The sequence below is a fragment of the Pholis gunnellus genome (genome assembly GCF_910591455.1).
Source record: "Pholis gunnellus genome assembly, chromosome: 12".
Classification (NCBI taxonomy): Eukaryota; Metazoa; Chordata; class Actinopteri; order Perciformes; family Pholidae; genus Pholis; species Pholis gunnellus.
The window spans coordinates 17019830-17036174 of NC_136539.1; the positions used below are offsets into that span (position 1 = coordinate 17019830).

General features: G+C 40.4%; 1 protein-coding gene across 1 annotated transcript in view; it reads left to right on the top strand.

The window, feature by feature from the left end:
• The window catches only part of LOC306704201 (ephrin type-A receptor 6-like), a gene marked incomplete at both ends in the record, with an annotated part of 137708 nt that overhangs the window by 50359 nt on the left and 71004 nt on the right, over positions 1-16345 (top strand). The window lies entirely within an intron of this gene.

Here is a 16345-nt window from a genome sequence, read left to right on the forward strand (position 1 = left end):
ATTTTTAAATAAATGCCACACCTCAGACATCAGTGTCACATTTTATGACAAAATGTAGGGCTATAATTAATCTACCAGTTTGTTGTTCAAGGTTGACACATTTGTTAAAAGAGTTTTCTCTTCCCTGAACTTAATTATGGCCTTTATTTTCATGCTGGCACTTATCTGAGAGTAGAGTAATCGCATAAGGAATGGCACTTCCGTTGGCCGTTTGTTGATTTCTTTGCACCGGCACCTGTTTTTCTGGCTCCAAGCGAGCTTACTTGCGCCAAAGTGGGTGGAGTGGCACAGATGAGGCTGTGTTTTTGCCGAGCAGACGGCACAGTGCTATTTTGATTCAGTCATGTTGGCATGAAAATCTACTTGTAATGCATTTCCACCTGCTCCAACCAGCTCTAATCGGAAACGCAAATACAAATCATAGCTTTTTTAGGTTTTTATTTTAACACACACGCATGCTCTGAACAACCACAAAACACCATTAATGTGTGCAATTTAAATCTTCTAACACGGTGCAGGGATGTAACGTAAGTAAGTTGTCATTTAGCGCATCACATTTCTTTTTTACAATCAGGACGTTATATCAAATTTTGCGATTTCCGTGCAACTTTTGACTGATGCATGTTTTGATTTTAAAAACTAAAATGATCTGATGAAAAGCGTTGCTGCATTCAGTATGTTGCCATTTGACAAAATATGTGAATTTATTCCAACTTTTACAAAAACGTCAGTACCTTCACCTTGGTGATACTCTTCCTAACCCCATGAGAGGCAGACGACCCCAGGGCATGAAAGGCTTTAACTAGCGGTAGGTGTCTCTCAATCTGCTGGACTGCAACAGCCAAGCTTGTTAGTCACACTGGTGGAATTGCACACACACACACACACACACACACACACTCACACACATGCACAAATGTCCTGTGGATAGACTTAATCCAGCCGTTGAATGCGGCAAGCAGCGATAGCAGAACTGGGTCAGTTCTAGAGAAGGCCGTGGTGTGAAATCGTTCCCCTCAGGGTGGATTGAGGTCTGAACTTTGGCTGACCCCCCCCCCCCCCCCCCCCGAAAAGTACAGACGTACAATGAACCCTCAGAATTTGCCGGATGGAATCTGTTTGAATTCATGCTGACAACTTCATTGATCAGGCTAAAACGTGGGTTTAAGGCATGGGAAGAGTATTTTGGACATGGATGAAATAGAGTAGCTGTAATTGGGTTTTCCTCACGGTGAGATTAACTAGAGGGAAGGAAGTTTAAAGCTGAAGAGCTGGGAACGATGGTGACTCATTCCTCTCGTGGTTTGTACTTCACATAGACATCTTAGGAATGACTTATCCTGGTAGTAATGTTAAGGGTGGTTTCAGGTCGCCATTTTTTATGTCTTGTAGCAGTCGAGTGTAGAGCGTCTCTTGGGTTTTTATGTCTTTTTTCAGTGACGAGGATTTATGAAACTAGTTAAAAGGAAGGTAAAGAGGGTTAAAATGAAAGGACATGTTTAGGTAAGACCAATTATATTGTCATGCATGTCATATATATATATAGCAAAATGTTGAACTGATTTTACAGTGTGAAGTTGTAGATGACCTGATCATATTCAGTTTGAGGTAACGGTTGTAAATCATGCTAGAGGTGATTTTCACCCATATTCAAGACACATGAGATCATAATGTCTTTCACTGTGCGAGTGCTTAGAACATTGTTTGCTTGGATGAAAATGTCACTCAGAGGGCTTAAAGAGTGTTTACATATCTGTTTCTGTACCATTTTAAAAACTGGCTCAAAAGATTTAGATCATTGCAACTGAAATCATCTATTAAAGCCCAAAGGATATCGTCAGTGTGTGCGTGAAATAGTAGAGACAAACTTTATTGCAGTTTGAAAACTTCCTATGGCTGGAACACACCATCACCAGCGCGTGTGGAGCAGCAGAGGCCTGAAGGTAACGTCCCTACACGCAGAACAGGGAGAAATTATGACACAAAACCACCACATCCTTCACTGAGGATTGTTGCCAGCCATAATGCAATATTTATACTGTTTGTCTGTTCATCTTGCCAGGCACAGTACGATAAATAATGTCAGTATCTAAATGTGTTCAGTTATTGAGCAGGAATAGTATATTGGTGGAGGAAAATGAAGAAGGTGTGCATGCTGTACGTCATGTATATTCATTTTTCTGTACGCCCACTTTGAGTTTTTACTTTTACTGGTTCCACCCGTGTACAATTTGAAGTTGCAATTTAAGTGGTAGTACTTGGCCACAAATCAGCTGAGCGTTAGAATATTGCCCTTAGTGGAGCCATTTCAAACCGTCATTACTCTTTGTAATGGTAACGCTCTGCACCATTAGGCTTCAGCAACTAGTCAAACGGATGGTTCGTCTGAAATTCCTATAACCTCCAAAAATGCAGAAGTGTCTTTTTATGCCACAGTAAAGGCCAACAGTTACAGAGACAAAAGAGCACTTTGCAATGTTATATTTTCAGAATATATGTGTGTAGGTGTGTGTCTGTGTGTGTGTGTGGAGGAGAAGAAGGAAAAGCAGTGGCGTATGAGTATGATTTTTCACGTGTGGGATAACTTGTGTATGGGTAGTCTGAGTCTTTCTGTACGTGCGTTTAGATGTATGGTTTTGTAAAGGAGATTGTGTGGTAGACTGTGTGTCTTTCTGAATCTCCTCTACACATGTTTGTATGCGCATGTGTGTATTTATTTCTCCTATTCTTTGCTGTGTGTATGTGTATTATATATGATTACGCATCCTCATTATCTATCACCAGCTACAGCTAGTTTCGGCAGCTCATCCCACTCAAGCTGATGTATGCTCATTCGGCAGCCGGAGGCAGAGACTGGAGACCTGATTTATAAACCAATACAGCTTGTTTTATGGGGGATTGATCTGCCTGTGTCTCCATCAGTGAAGCATTCTCCTTGTCTTTATTCAGAGTGACAGCAGGTAATAAAGGTATGGCGGTGAGAGAGAATGATGAAAGTGTTTACAATTAGACTGCTTAGTGCCATCACCTTTTCTGATATTCATACACTATATTATGCTGCTTTCCAGATACGTCAAAAAGTTGAAAGTACTTTTTTGTACCCGGAAAACACAGCAGGGCACACACTGGAGATATACACTTTTAGATGTTATGTATTAACCCAAAAACAATGTAAAGGATCGAATAAAATCACACTAAATGTGTTAATTAACTCAAGATAATAATAATACATTTTCCGTGATAACAGGTAAAGTTATGATGTGCGATGCATTGCAGTACAGTCATCTACGATACATGATATATGTAACAAATCCAAAAATAAGAAAATAAAATCAATGTGCTAAATAAGAAATAGATCATATTCTCTGTGCATTGCTTTATTTAGCTTACTTTTGCTTACTTTAGCTTCGACAATGTGCTTTCCACTGAAAATCAGTCTCACATTCAGGTTCATTTTGTAGCTTTTCTGTAGCTTTTTATCAGAAGACATGATCTTCCTCAGCAGATGGAATTCTCCCCGTAGTCATTGAATTGTAGATGTTCAATTGTATATGTACTTTATGGTTGGATTTCTTTTTAAGCCATCCATGTTGGCTTACATTAACAGATTGTTCTTGACCTGCTTTATTCAAATATTAAACCCTAATAAGAAGTGAAAAGGCTGAACTATTCCTCTGCACAAGAGTGGTAAGAGAACGTGTCACAGTACTGCTACCAGTGTTATACTGTAAGAGAATAATTTAAAATGTGTTAATTGCCTTCATCTTAATCTGTGGCTAAAAATGCAGTCCTGTAAATTTTAATTTGAGGCCCACCAGCCGATACTATTGACTTGACAGGTGCCAATAGATGGATCTTAAATGCATTATTTCTCTGAAGCAAATCTATTTCGACACCCTGCATCACACTCGAGGTGTCTTATAACAGTGTATATAACATAGTGTAAAAACTTGGGGTTACTACATTGTACTTTGGCTGCAAATTTCTTTTGTGAAAGTGCCAAATTCAGTAATTTCTGTGTAATATGTAATTTATTCATCTGGCCCCATACTCTTGTCGAGCTTAAAATAAGTTTGGTACTCTAAATGAGTCCCTTGCTGTTAACAGCAGCAGGACAGGATCATAGACAGTGATTAACATTACGTGGGTGTCAGGGCATCAGAAGACCCCAGGGTGTCAGGACCAAACCTCTAAACCTGACTACCGTCTGTTTGCCGTTCCACACACAGTGATGAAAAAAACACACACATACACACAGACCTGCCCACAGAATCAATGAAGAGGCCACTTACTGGCCACCTGGGTCTCTCGCTCACCGTTTCTCTTCCTTCTCCTTTCAATCAACGCAAGTTAAAAAGAAATGGTGCTGCAAGTGAAAAATACCTGCAGCTGCTGTTGTTTTCAAAGCTCCAGACAACAGAAGAAATACACACACACACACACACACACACACAGTCAGTCTCAGTATCGGAGTTGCAGTGGTGCAGAAGTAACTGGGGTCCAGTTCATGTACGGGGATATGAAAGGGATAATTTTGTTTCATGCTGTGTGTGTGTGTGTGTGTGTTCGCCCCTGCACTAATCCAGCTGATACTGATCTCTCTTCCAGGGAGAGACTAAAAGATTGGCAGTAGCGCCGGGCAGTAATTCATTTATTGCCTCTTCATAAGTATCAGATCTTGATTTGTTGACACTGGGACATTATATTTCCTGGATTTCCACATCCTACTTATTTAGGCTGACAATACAAGGGCTTTTAATTCAAACTTTATCAAAAAGTTCTGACAATGATCCTTATAACAAAACAACAACCTCATGTCAGTGCTATTATAGCGCAGCTTAATTATGGCACTTATTATTTGACAAATGGTTTCATAAAACAATTAAGTTCCATTCCACGTAGTTACAAAGCAATTTAGATCCATTCACTCGTGACCTCTCTGCCTGTGGTCAACGTAACATAAAAAAACTTTAAAGAGAAGTTGAATGAAAGCAGTGAGCTTCCTTCAAAAGACGACATGATTGAAGTGTATATTTTTTGCACTGTCTCCATTTTGTAATGCTTTAAAACATTTATCTTAAGATTAAAATTGGCTGATAATACCGATGTCCCTCTGCTGTATATCCTAGTCCTAGTCCTAGTATATCCTGCTTGTCCTCTTTTTACGTCCTTGCAAAACAAAGTAGTGGACTTCTGCACGTTGTCAGCACTATCACCGTCTCTGACCAAAACATTTTTTAATAAACCTACCGCTGAGGAGTTCATTACCTTTATGTGCGAGTCTACAAGGGAAAGCTTTTCATCTTCATACCGACATGTTCGTTCAAACCTTGGAAATGATTCAGTAGAATTGCAAGAACAGGGCAGCTGGGAAGGCTCCATGTGGAATTAGTGCTCATCAGCAAGGGGGCAAAAAGTCAACTAAAAACAGTGATAATGTCGAACGGGACTGTATACAGTATGTTAGCTTAGACGCAGTTTAATATGCTGATGTAGTCAGTAGTACACTAAATAAACTGTAAGTACTGTAACTTGAAAACAATTAAAAACTTGTACTGAAATGAACATGATACAATTGTGTATCCCTTTCAAATCCCTTAATAGTACAGAGTGTAACTATATTTTCAAGCGTGAGCATCTGCGTGTGTTCGTGCTTATGTCTCTATGTAGGATCACAGCCAGGTACTGCACTGTATTGTGTGTCCTTTGTTCTGGGTTTGGCACAGGCACAGAGAAAAGTGGGGGATTTGAATTAATGCTGCAGCGATGCCGTTTCTGTGCGCTCGCTTGTCATGCAGTTACACGGAGACCTTTGGCTAGTTATATTGTTCAACAGTGTTGTTGCACAGTTCAAAGCGTATGGTTTCAACTCTTGTTTTCCAGCAAAACGAGAGTTCAGCTGTGTTCCTTACAGCAAAACTGAGCGACAGACGGAGTTTGTGCTCTCCTTTGCATTTCGGAGACGTTTTTTTTATCCAGACGATTTCCTCACATCTGCGGTTTGCTCTGCAGGGAGGAAACGAGAGGCTTTTTGTCACAGGCCTAAAGAGGGAGGAGGGAGCACAGGTCTCTAGCCTCTCTGTGCATTCCACTCAAGGGGGGTTGCTCCAGAGCAGATGGAGGAGGAAATCCAGCATGCAAGAGACGATAAGACAGAGGAAAGGAACAATGGCTGTGGCTGATTCAGTTGAAGGGTTTTGTGACTTCTGTTTGAAACTGTTTGCAGCCGCTCGGGTGCTCAGGAGGGTCACCTGCTGGAAAACAGGTGTTTGTCGGAGTCACAGCTGCCTGCAGCTTCTTACAAAAGGAGTTATCGTTTTTAGGACAACTGATTGCGACGGCGGATCCTCATACCTCAAAGCTCTGAAATTGCTTTTTTGAGATTGTGTTAAAAAAAAGTTGCGTCCGTATGCATGTCTCTACATCGCTAATTTGATTTTGACCTCTTGCTTTATGTGCAGGTTACAGAGTAAAGGCGGGGGAGGACCTGTAGGTTACTCAAGTGCTTTTTGTAAAGGTATTATTTATTTTTTTTAAATCTACTGTAATCAAAGTATCAGTTAAACCTTGCTAACACATTCTATACTACAGTTGAAGATGCTGCTGTATAGATCTGGCTTTGTATTGCATTCTGCATAAATGCATCCATCCAGCGCACAAAGTACTCACAGTCACATCTTCTATCTTGCATTTCCATTTATTTATTTTTATGGTCTTGGATCGCCCACGTTTGAGCTCATCTCCAACTAAACGGTAGGAAGTGTGTATTGCCGAGCCTCAATCTGCCTTTCTCTCGCTTCTAAGCAATCACACAGATGTCTGACCATCCTGAACCTGCTATGTTGAAGGCTGAACAGCCCACACACACACAAACACACACACACACACACACACACACACACACACACACACACAGAGACACACACTCAGTGTTCTGATTTGTCTGTCTGATAGTGCTGTCAGTGAGGCTGGATGTCAGAGAGAAGGAATCTATTACAGGATCGATTTGGCCATGCAATTAGGTGGCAATGGGAATTTCTCATTTCACTTTTCTCTCTGTAACAGTCTCTGGAGCTTTGAAGGAGGGATAAAGTGATATACTGTGATATACTGTGATGGCTGGGAGATGAATAGAAAAGAGGCAGAATTATGGGAAGAGAAGGAAAAGTGTGTGCGTGGTTGTGTTCCTTCAGTAGATGTGGGAGGAGTTTATGCAATATATATATAAAAGCACGTAAAGAAAGTAATGGTATATGGGATCATATTCATCCCTCAGTCTGTGTGTGAGAGCAAGATGCAGACATTATATAACTTATTCACTTTGTATATTTGGTGCTCTTCTTCCTCATCCTTCTTCAACTGCTCAGCTCCTCTTACACGCGCATCTCTTTTTCACTATTTAGGAATCGCTGACCAATTGGTTCTGAAAACTTAACAAGAGTATGAGCATCATTTCTCTCACACTTGCCTTTCAATTGACATCACTGTTAACAAATAAAGATAATTGCGACGGAAGTTTGGAAACGGGCCAAACACTTCTTCCGTTTCACATCACAGGCATTTGCGTGTGTGTGTGCTTTGCTAATGTGGGCATGTTTGTACTTAAAGGAAAGCCTTCTTTAATGCACATTCACGTTGTAACACGACGATTAATACTTCCCAGAAAAAGGAGAGTGAAACACCTGAAACTGTGAAAAACGAGTGGAATGCAGTATAAAGGAAGCCCCCGCGGTGTTCTGTGTTTACATTGCTGCACAGTGTTTGTTGTGCAATCTAAGCTCTCAATGGAAATGACTTATATTAGTGTATTTTAGGTTTTCCAAAGCTATACATTTTTTAAACTCCTTTGGAAAGACAGATGGAGTTTTTTGCAGCTGATCATCACAACAAACATGTCCACATATTGCATACCGCTAAAGTTTCACATGACGCACTTGGCAGCATTGAAAGTCCAAAGATTTACATCCACACAGCAGGAAAATTGCCACGCCATCAGCAGTGTCAAGTGGAAGATTGATCTGATTTCCCTTTGCCACTATGTAGTCCTAATGGCAGTGAGAGTTTTGTATCAGGACAGCGCCTGGCAGGATGGAAAAGGAGAGATTTAATGAAGTTTCCTCTGCTGGCTAATTAAAATCTCCCCCCCCCCCCCCCCCCCCCGCTCTGTCATTAAGCAATGTTTTAACAGGAAGTTGGAAGAAAAAAAAAAATAGCCTGGGAGTTTTCATTTAGCAACTTTCTTGCATTGCCAGGTGTGTGTGTGTGTGTGTGTGGTGGATATACCGTAGGTACAGTACTGTATGACTCTGTATGTCTGTGTTTGTATGTTTATGTGTTCATAAGTGTTTGCATGTCGTGCCGCTATAGGTTTCCCTATAGTCTGTGTTTTTTCCGATTACAATGGACCTAAGGGGGTGACTTTGAAAACATACATACACAAGCTTGCAGCCAAAGTGCTGCTTGAAAAACAGAAATAAAGTCTTATCCAATATTCATTCTTCTCCACACCCTCTCTGTGCCTGTGGATAGGCTAATGGGCTGCGGCATCATCCTCTGACACAAGACATTTTTCTAATATGTTTGAACTGCTGGAGGACTCCACTGGGGTTTAATTGCAAGGGAAGCGCACAGATATGTACATAATTAAATCCTTTTACCGAGCCATGTTGTCTGATATTTGTATTTTATTTAGAGGCGGAGCTACTCTGTTGACTATGTGGTGATTTACATAAGAGCTCGCCAGTTATTTAGTATGGAGTATTAGTCTCTCTGTTTTTTTTTTTTATTCAGCAAAGACAGGGTCTGGCTCAAGGGAACTTTTCTTCTCAGTGAACTTGTTGGAGAACTGAACATTCAACAACTTTTGAACCATTTCAATATGCTTATTTTGATATACTGTATGTCTGCCGGAGGGAGTACAGAGCCCTAGAGCCTTTGTGTCTGTATTAAACTTTACTATGCAGGCTTTGAGCTGCATATTGGCAAATACACTGAACCTCAAAAGAATAGAAAGCAGTGCCATGCAGTGTGAAGCTCAAATATCGTGGTAATAAACTATTAGAAAAATGGGAAAAAACTTCATATTTGGCTCTTGAGTCATTTCTGCATTGGCTTTCAGGTCTTCAGTCTGCACCTCTCAGTTCAACAACGGCATTGTCATGGCAGCTTGGTCAATGCCGTACAAAATGGTCGCAGGCTAATGTATATACAGCATCATGAAGCCACAATGACCGGGGTTCCACGCCTGCCATATTGTCATATCATTCCCCCATATTGTTCTCCACATATTCCACACTGCTCTGAACCAAACTCGTGAAAAATATGCAAAAAATGTGTGTCTATGTTTTTTGTTGCTACTTCCTCTGCTACCTTGTTCAACGCATCGACTTCAGGTTTTGCATCCTGAAGATAAGTTAAAAAAGAATAAAAGCAATTTGAGCATCCATTAATCGTGCCAACCATTAGGCAAACATTTTCATACTAAATATGTTTTATATTCTTTTCTCACTGTACCCTCCAGGCAGCCTTTGGTTTTCATTCATTTCAGTAGAATATGAAAATAAACTTTAAGACACGTAAACCTCGGGTCATCTTTCATTCTGGTTACAGTCAAACTATTGCTACATGTGAATGTGGTAGATGGCAGGGACTCGTTTCATACAAGGGCTTGTGGGAAGGCAGGGGGATGCCTTGGACCATCGTTTCTCTCCCTTTGTATCCATGTACACGACAGTATGTCGTAGTGTTACTGTATTGCAGTTATAATACATCAGTGTGGTGTCCACCAGGAAAACACTGAAGCCACACAAATACGAATGTAACACAATACGACGTAAATCCTTGATTTGGAGAGAATACCTCAAATTGAATCCAAAAGGCCTTTATGTGAGGGCAGTGTCTGTATGACAGACTATGATTGGAACGGCCCCTTGTGGTGCATCCATTTAGCCATTGGAAGCCACATTGCTCGGACCAGTGGCGTCCAACAAGCGCCAGTGACAGCATTAATTTGGTAGCTGGCGGTCAACATGATTAGCGAACTGCAGGAGGCTTTTACAAAGCGGACCCACCGCCTCAGCCACCCACTGTGTGGGATGAAAGGAGCACAGGATGAGCAATGAGAAGATTGTGATGGCAGATACACAGAGACTGTGAAGATCATGTGAGGAGATGCTTTTAACTGGTATTATTTTTGAGCCACAGGTGTTTTGTTTTTGTTTTACAGCACATGCAGGCACCAACAGTATGCACAAACCTTGTATTCATTACATAAGACAACATCTGTGAAATGCATATAATGCACAGTATTTTTACATATTAAAGATTATTAAAAGATATGCCACATGCACAAACAACATTCAGACCTTTATTTGCAAGCAGAGGCCCAGCCACTGCTTCATTTTCCAGTTGGCAGGGAGTTGATGTGTTCAGATATGATTTATTGATCATGTTGAGCACATTAGTTTACCCACTGTGTTCAGTTAAAAAGCAATAACACATTTTACACCCTCTGCTCCATGAGAATGCAATAACACTAAACTAATTACGCAAACTGGGGACAGCGGTGTGATTTGTAATAGCACAAGCTGCGTGCCGACTCTGAGCCCTCTTCAGCGAGAATATTGGAAGTAATACACAGATATTTGATTAATTCATACGAACCTTATCTCTCTCAATTCACTTACTTATATGGAAAGAGAGACATAGGACAGAGGCTGTGTTTACATGCCAGAGTAACCTAATGGCTGTTGTTTTCTCTTATTCTTGTCAATGACACTCTCCTTAATTCTGCTGTTCAATATAATAAAATTGGGAATCAAAATCTTCAACAAGAAGAGGCCAGGTTTTAATGTCAGTGCACCATACCAAAAAAGAGGAGTTTTGATTATAGACTAAGCATTTCACACATAGACTGTATATGAGAAGTGAACGTAGTAGACTGCCGTTTTGAATCCTCGCGTTCGGTATTTTGGCCGTCGCCATCTTGGATTTTTGTATCCAGAAGTGACAAGAGGGTGGAGCTAAGTACAACTGAATGCCTCATTAGACATTTTTAGCTGACCAAAATGCGAGACGAAAACTGGGTCGTTTATTGTCTATTTTATTCTAGACTGTGATCACGATTTACTTAATGAACTTGAAACTAGTGATTAAGATGATAAACCCATGTTTACAATGTTTACTGAGGTAATAAATCGAGTGAGAAGTGTCATTTTCTCATAGACTTCTATACAATCGGACGTCTTTTGCTATCTGGCCCCCTTTAATCTAACTTCTACATGCTGCAACTCTGATATATACAGAAACACAAGCTTTAAGATGCTTATACACAGCTATACTCTCAACCCTGGATTACTAACCTGGGCAAAGCGGGTAACCAACAATTTGCACTACTAAAGTACAATATCAACTAGGTCTTTATATATACACATTTACGTAATCTCTTTTGGCCCTGACTTGTAGATGGGCCATGTGACAAAATCTAGTTCTAACAACTTCATTATTATAGTTTAAATATAGTTTTAAAGTCATGTTTCATCCACAAACTAACTGACATACCGAAGACCTTGGGCCTACTCCAATATTGGGGTATGGTGTTTGGTGTCCCTGTGCAAAATACAATGAAGCTGCAATCTACAGTGTACTGTGTGCACTGTGCGTGACGGTAACTTGAAGGCACCAGGGTCCCAAGCAGGTTAATCTGGTCGTGGACATACTGCACACCTCTGAATGCTTTTCATCTCTTGAGACGGGACAAAAAGGGATGAAACTCCAGTGTTAAGAAAACAAGGTCTCTTGTCTCTCAAAACGACAAATAAAGTTGGAAAAATTTGCCTGTCTGCCTGATGTGACTCCATTTTTCAACATCAATGATTTATCACTATAGAAACATTGCAGAAATAAGAGGATGTTTACCAAAGCCATAACTATTGGCTTTTGCAAACTGTAAAATAGTCTACTATAATGGTATTTCCCAGAAGTCTGTAGGGAGGCTGCAGCCAGAGTTTTGACAGGTACTTAAAAAGAGAGCATATTACTTCTGTCCAAAAAACTACATTGGCCTCAAGTACGCACTGGAATTGGCTTTAAGATGCTTTAGGTTGTCTATAAAGACTGAACGGCCTTGTTCCACAATGTTAGACATGCTGAAAAGTCATGAGCAACACAAATCTCTCAGGTCATTTGGCACTGGTCTTCTTGTTGTCCCAATTGTTCATTTTGGTGAATGCCTCTGAAGCTGCTTTTTTGTATTTCTACTCTCAGTCGCTAAGGCAGCCTTCCAGAGAACTTGAAATGTGCTCAGTCTCTCACATATTTTCTCTGTTGCATCCTTAGAATCCATATTCCCTCGTTGTTACAGAATAGTTTGTGTGCTTGTTGTGAGCAAAAGGATGTCAAATCATATTTTTGAATACCTATCTTGCAACATATTTTCATTATTAGTTCCTCATTTTATTTAGTCTCATTTTCTCCAGTGTTTGAAATGTAATATGAAAAGATGTTGCCCTGTTTAACCATGACATAGAAAAGCATCATCTCACCCAGGTTAAGTTGTGACATTTTGTCATGTCTCATAGTCGAACCCAATCAAGAGACTTGCAGAATTTCCCCCGATCCTTCCTTCATGAGAATAACATTCGACTGTTTCTCTCTGTCCACACACAGCTGTAGAAATGAATACACACACAATCACGGCCATACACATTTTGAATGCTCTGCAATTTTGCCACCCCTCGGTCTCATATTAGGCCAATCAGTGTAATTTTTTTCCTCATCATATGCTGTTATCGCTCTATAATAAAAAAACATATTAAGCTAAAATGAAAAGAATAGCGAAGGATTTGAAGAAATGTAGCATCCCTCAGCTTTTTCTCTTCTCTCACATCATTGGTAATTGATATTTGAGGCCTCGTTTTGCGCCCCGGCCTCCTTTTCTTGAAATGAGCTTTTGGAGCGCAGAGAAAACAGCTGAGGCGGTGGAAATGGAATTGGTTGTGTGTCGGTGCATGAGAGAGCGGGATTATCCCAGCGTAATGTCAGCCTTATTAAACACTATTACACTCTATAGATCAGAGAGGGATCTGAAAAGGATATACTGCAAGCTCATCTGTGTGTGGAAGTGTGTGTAAATTGGGATTATATGTCCATAAATTAGAGTTTCTTAATAAGTATCAGTTATGATCCAGTGAATGTGATCCACCTTTGATACAATGCAATATGTCTGAGGATGTATTATCATTATTACTGTCATTATTATTATTATTAGTAGAAGTAGTAGTAGTAGGAGTAGTAGTAGTGGTAGTAGTAGTAGTAGTAGTAGTAGGAGTAGTGGTGGTGGTATTGTTATTAGTTTTATTGGTCTTATTTTCAGGAGTAATGAAAATTGCTGTTACGTTAACTTCAGCCAGTAAAACAATGCATACATTTATTCTATACTTCTAAGAAGCAAAATGATTGATGAACCCCACACGCTGGCTGTAAGGGTGATCATGTTGGGCTACATGAGTTTCACTTTGATTTATTAATTGTGTATGGAAACAAACCAGCTTTGCTGTAAAAAACGTTTTGCCGTCATGCTGTCAGATCAAAGTTTTAGAGCCAGCGACCAGCTGCCATTCTGTATCCGATGTAGGGTTAATAGTGGCTGTTTTTCAAAAAAAAGAAAAATCAAAAGCAGTGAAAAATTAATTAGCAACTGTTGGAGAACATCTGACTTATATCAGCATCAAATTAACAAGCACTTTTTCACGACTAGTTGTGCATCAACACGCCGGCTGGTGCACTGTCCCATGAAGCTCAGCATGAGCACAGGAAGCTGTTTTGTCACGCATCATATTGTTCAGGTGAAAAGTGAACTGCTGAGAATCAGTATTGGCGAGGGCAAGCCCAACAGCTAATGTGTGTTACATCACGAGCCACACAACGTATACTCACACTTCTGCACACAGTTCTAACACAACCCCCAACAGCTCATTTTGTGCAAAGCAGCAAAGCTTTCCTTGAGGTCCACAAGATCTGAGTAGAAAAGTCTCTAGAAGTAATGTAGAATGTAGAAAATGAGCCCCGCATTTGTATTTAACTGCCACACTGTTACTGTGATTGGACCCTTCCCTTATTAGATTGGAGGCAGGTAGGGGGAAAGTAGACTAAATTCTTGATGATATCCCTGTGCAGAAAGTGGGAAGCATAATGAACATTGTTGATCCATGAACAGTATTCCCTCTAAACTTAGCACGGCCTATATCATCTGTGATCGAGTACATATGTTCTTTATGTTGAGTGCAGGGGAAGGAATGCTTTGCGAATGTTTCCCGGCTCTGCCTCGTTGTATCGCCGTCCATGCTTTGGTCCATTGATTGACACACCACTGTAGCGTTCAAAGGAAACAAGATTCAATCAGTTCCACTTGTCAGATGTCACTTGATGAAGCTGCATTTCATATAACACAACTGTGATGACGTCAAACAACTTTGGCAATATGGATGAGTTTGGAAATGTGTGCGTTTGTCATTTAAGTCAGCATGCAGGGAGAGCCTGTTCTTCAGATCATTAACAAGAGAAGCTTGTGCTCCAATTGTGCTCATTCTCCCCTAATCACTGGCAAATGCTTCCCGCTAGTCCCATGAAGGTGCACTCCATCACCCCAGATGACTGCAATTGGAGTGCTCTCTGTGTTTCGCTAAGCAAGGTAACTAAGTCACAAATTGCAACTGGACCAGAGTAAGTGTACAGTAGCACACCAACCATGAAGTAAAGCAAGTGCAATACAGAAACCTAAAGTACCACAACAAACAAGTCAAAATGATGATACTACTACTATTACTACTACTACTGCTACTACTACTAACAATTATAATAATAACATCTTGTTGTTGCTGTTTTAATTATATGTTCTATTATATTATATATTCATATTCTAAGTCCAATTTCCAGAGCAATTCTTTTCCACAGTGGCGAATAAATTGTATTAATTGTTCCTGGAGGTAACAAACCCTCAACCACTGTGGATCTAAGTAATGGCTGCACAACATTAAATCAGGTCTTTGTTCTTCATGGAGGAAGGCAGCTGGAGTCAGCTTTGACTCATGTTGCTTAAAATGGGTTTCGATAATGAACACAATCGCCTGAACTGTAAAAGAAACTGCATTGCTGTCGATCTGCATGCACAGTACATTCCTCACACTATTGTGTGTCCAACATGTGGTTAAATCCACTACTTCTGTCTCGTTTGTCGTATTATGATCTAGTCTCTCATAGCCACACCTATCTCCAGAGAAAATGCTGTGGCTTGTTTGATTCTCTTTGGCCGGCACTAAGAACAGGATGCAGTGATGGTGCCCTTGCTAAATAGATTAGATTGGTTAGATTGGTTAATAGTTAGCTATTTACCTTGAAGGTTTAAGGTCAGGCATTGACCTTAAATAGTTAAGGCTAGGATAGGATGTTGGGCAGCGAGTCTTGCAAGAGTTTTTGAACATTTTTGCAACTTGTGGGGTTACCTTCTAAATAGGCAGCCAATGGCAGGTTTACACCCACAGTCTACATTCGGTGAGTCACGCTATGATTGATCAGACACGTGAGCATATTTGCTCACATTAGCGTGCCTTCACACATGTTGTGCCTGACAAACCTGCCTTTAGCTCATCGACTGGCCTCAATTCCTGGTGGTTTACAGTTGCGGTTACTTTTTAGCAAAGAGAAAGAACCTTATGGCAAATATGTCATTCAAAAATAGTACTATGTAATCCAAAATGTAATGGGCAGATTGCTATGAAATGAACTAAGCTCTTCTATGCTCCCCATAGGATAAACTTTCCTTTTGCCATTTTTACCATCCCCTGGCCAAAATATCAAAGCTGGCCACATTGCTTCTCCAATCTTCTGGGCAGACTGTCACACAATTGTCAGTGTTAACACAAAACCATTCATTTAAAACAAGCTTACTGTTTTACCATTAATTGCTGCCATGCAGGGTTAAACTAATCCTCATCAGTAACCAAGGCCAAGTCTTTTCACGTGTCTGAATGCCACAGAAGAAGATCAGGCGTCTCCCAGCTGATAGACTCGACAGTGATATGATGCTGTCGTCTTTTCCCTCATTCTGTTGTGCAAATCAGAGTGGCTCCATCAACTTTTGCACATTTGTTCCTCGATATATACAGCGCCTTCACACTCAGAATGTGAGAGAAACTTTTTTATCACTTCACTCGCACCATGCTGCACTTGTTGACTTCCACACAGCTGCTTCTCAGAAATATGTTTTGACACTTTTTTTTCTGTTGCAGTGTCATTATCATCATTATTTTTCCTTTTACCTTTATATTTTCCTTGCTCCAAGTACGAT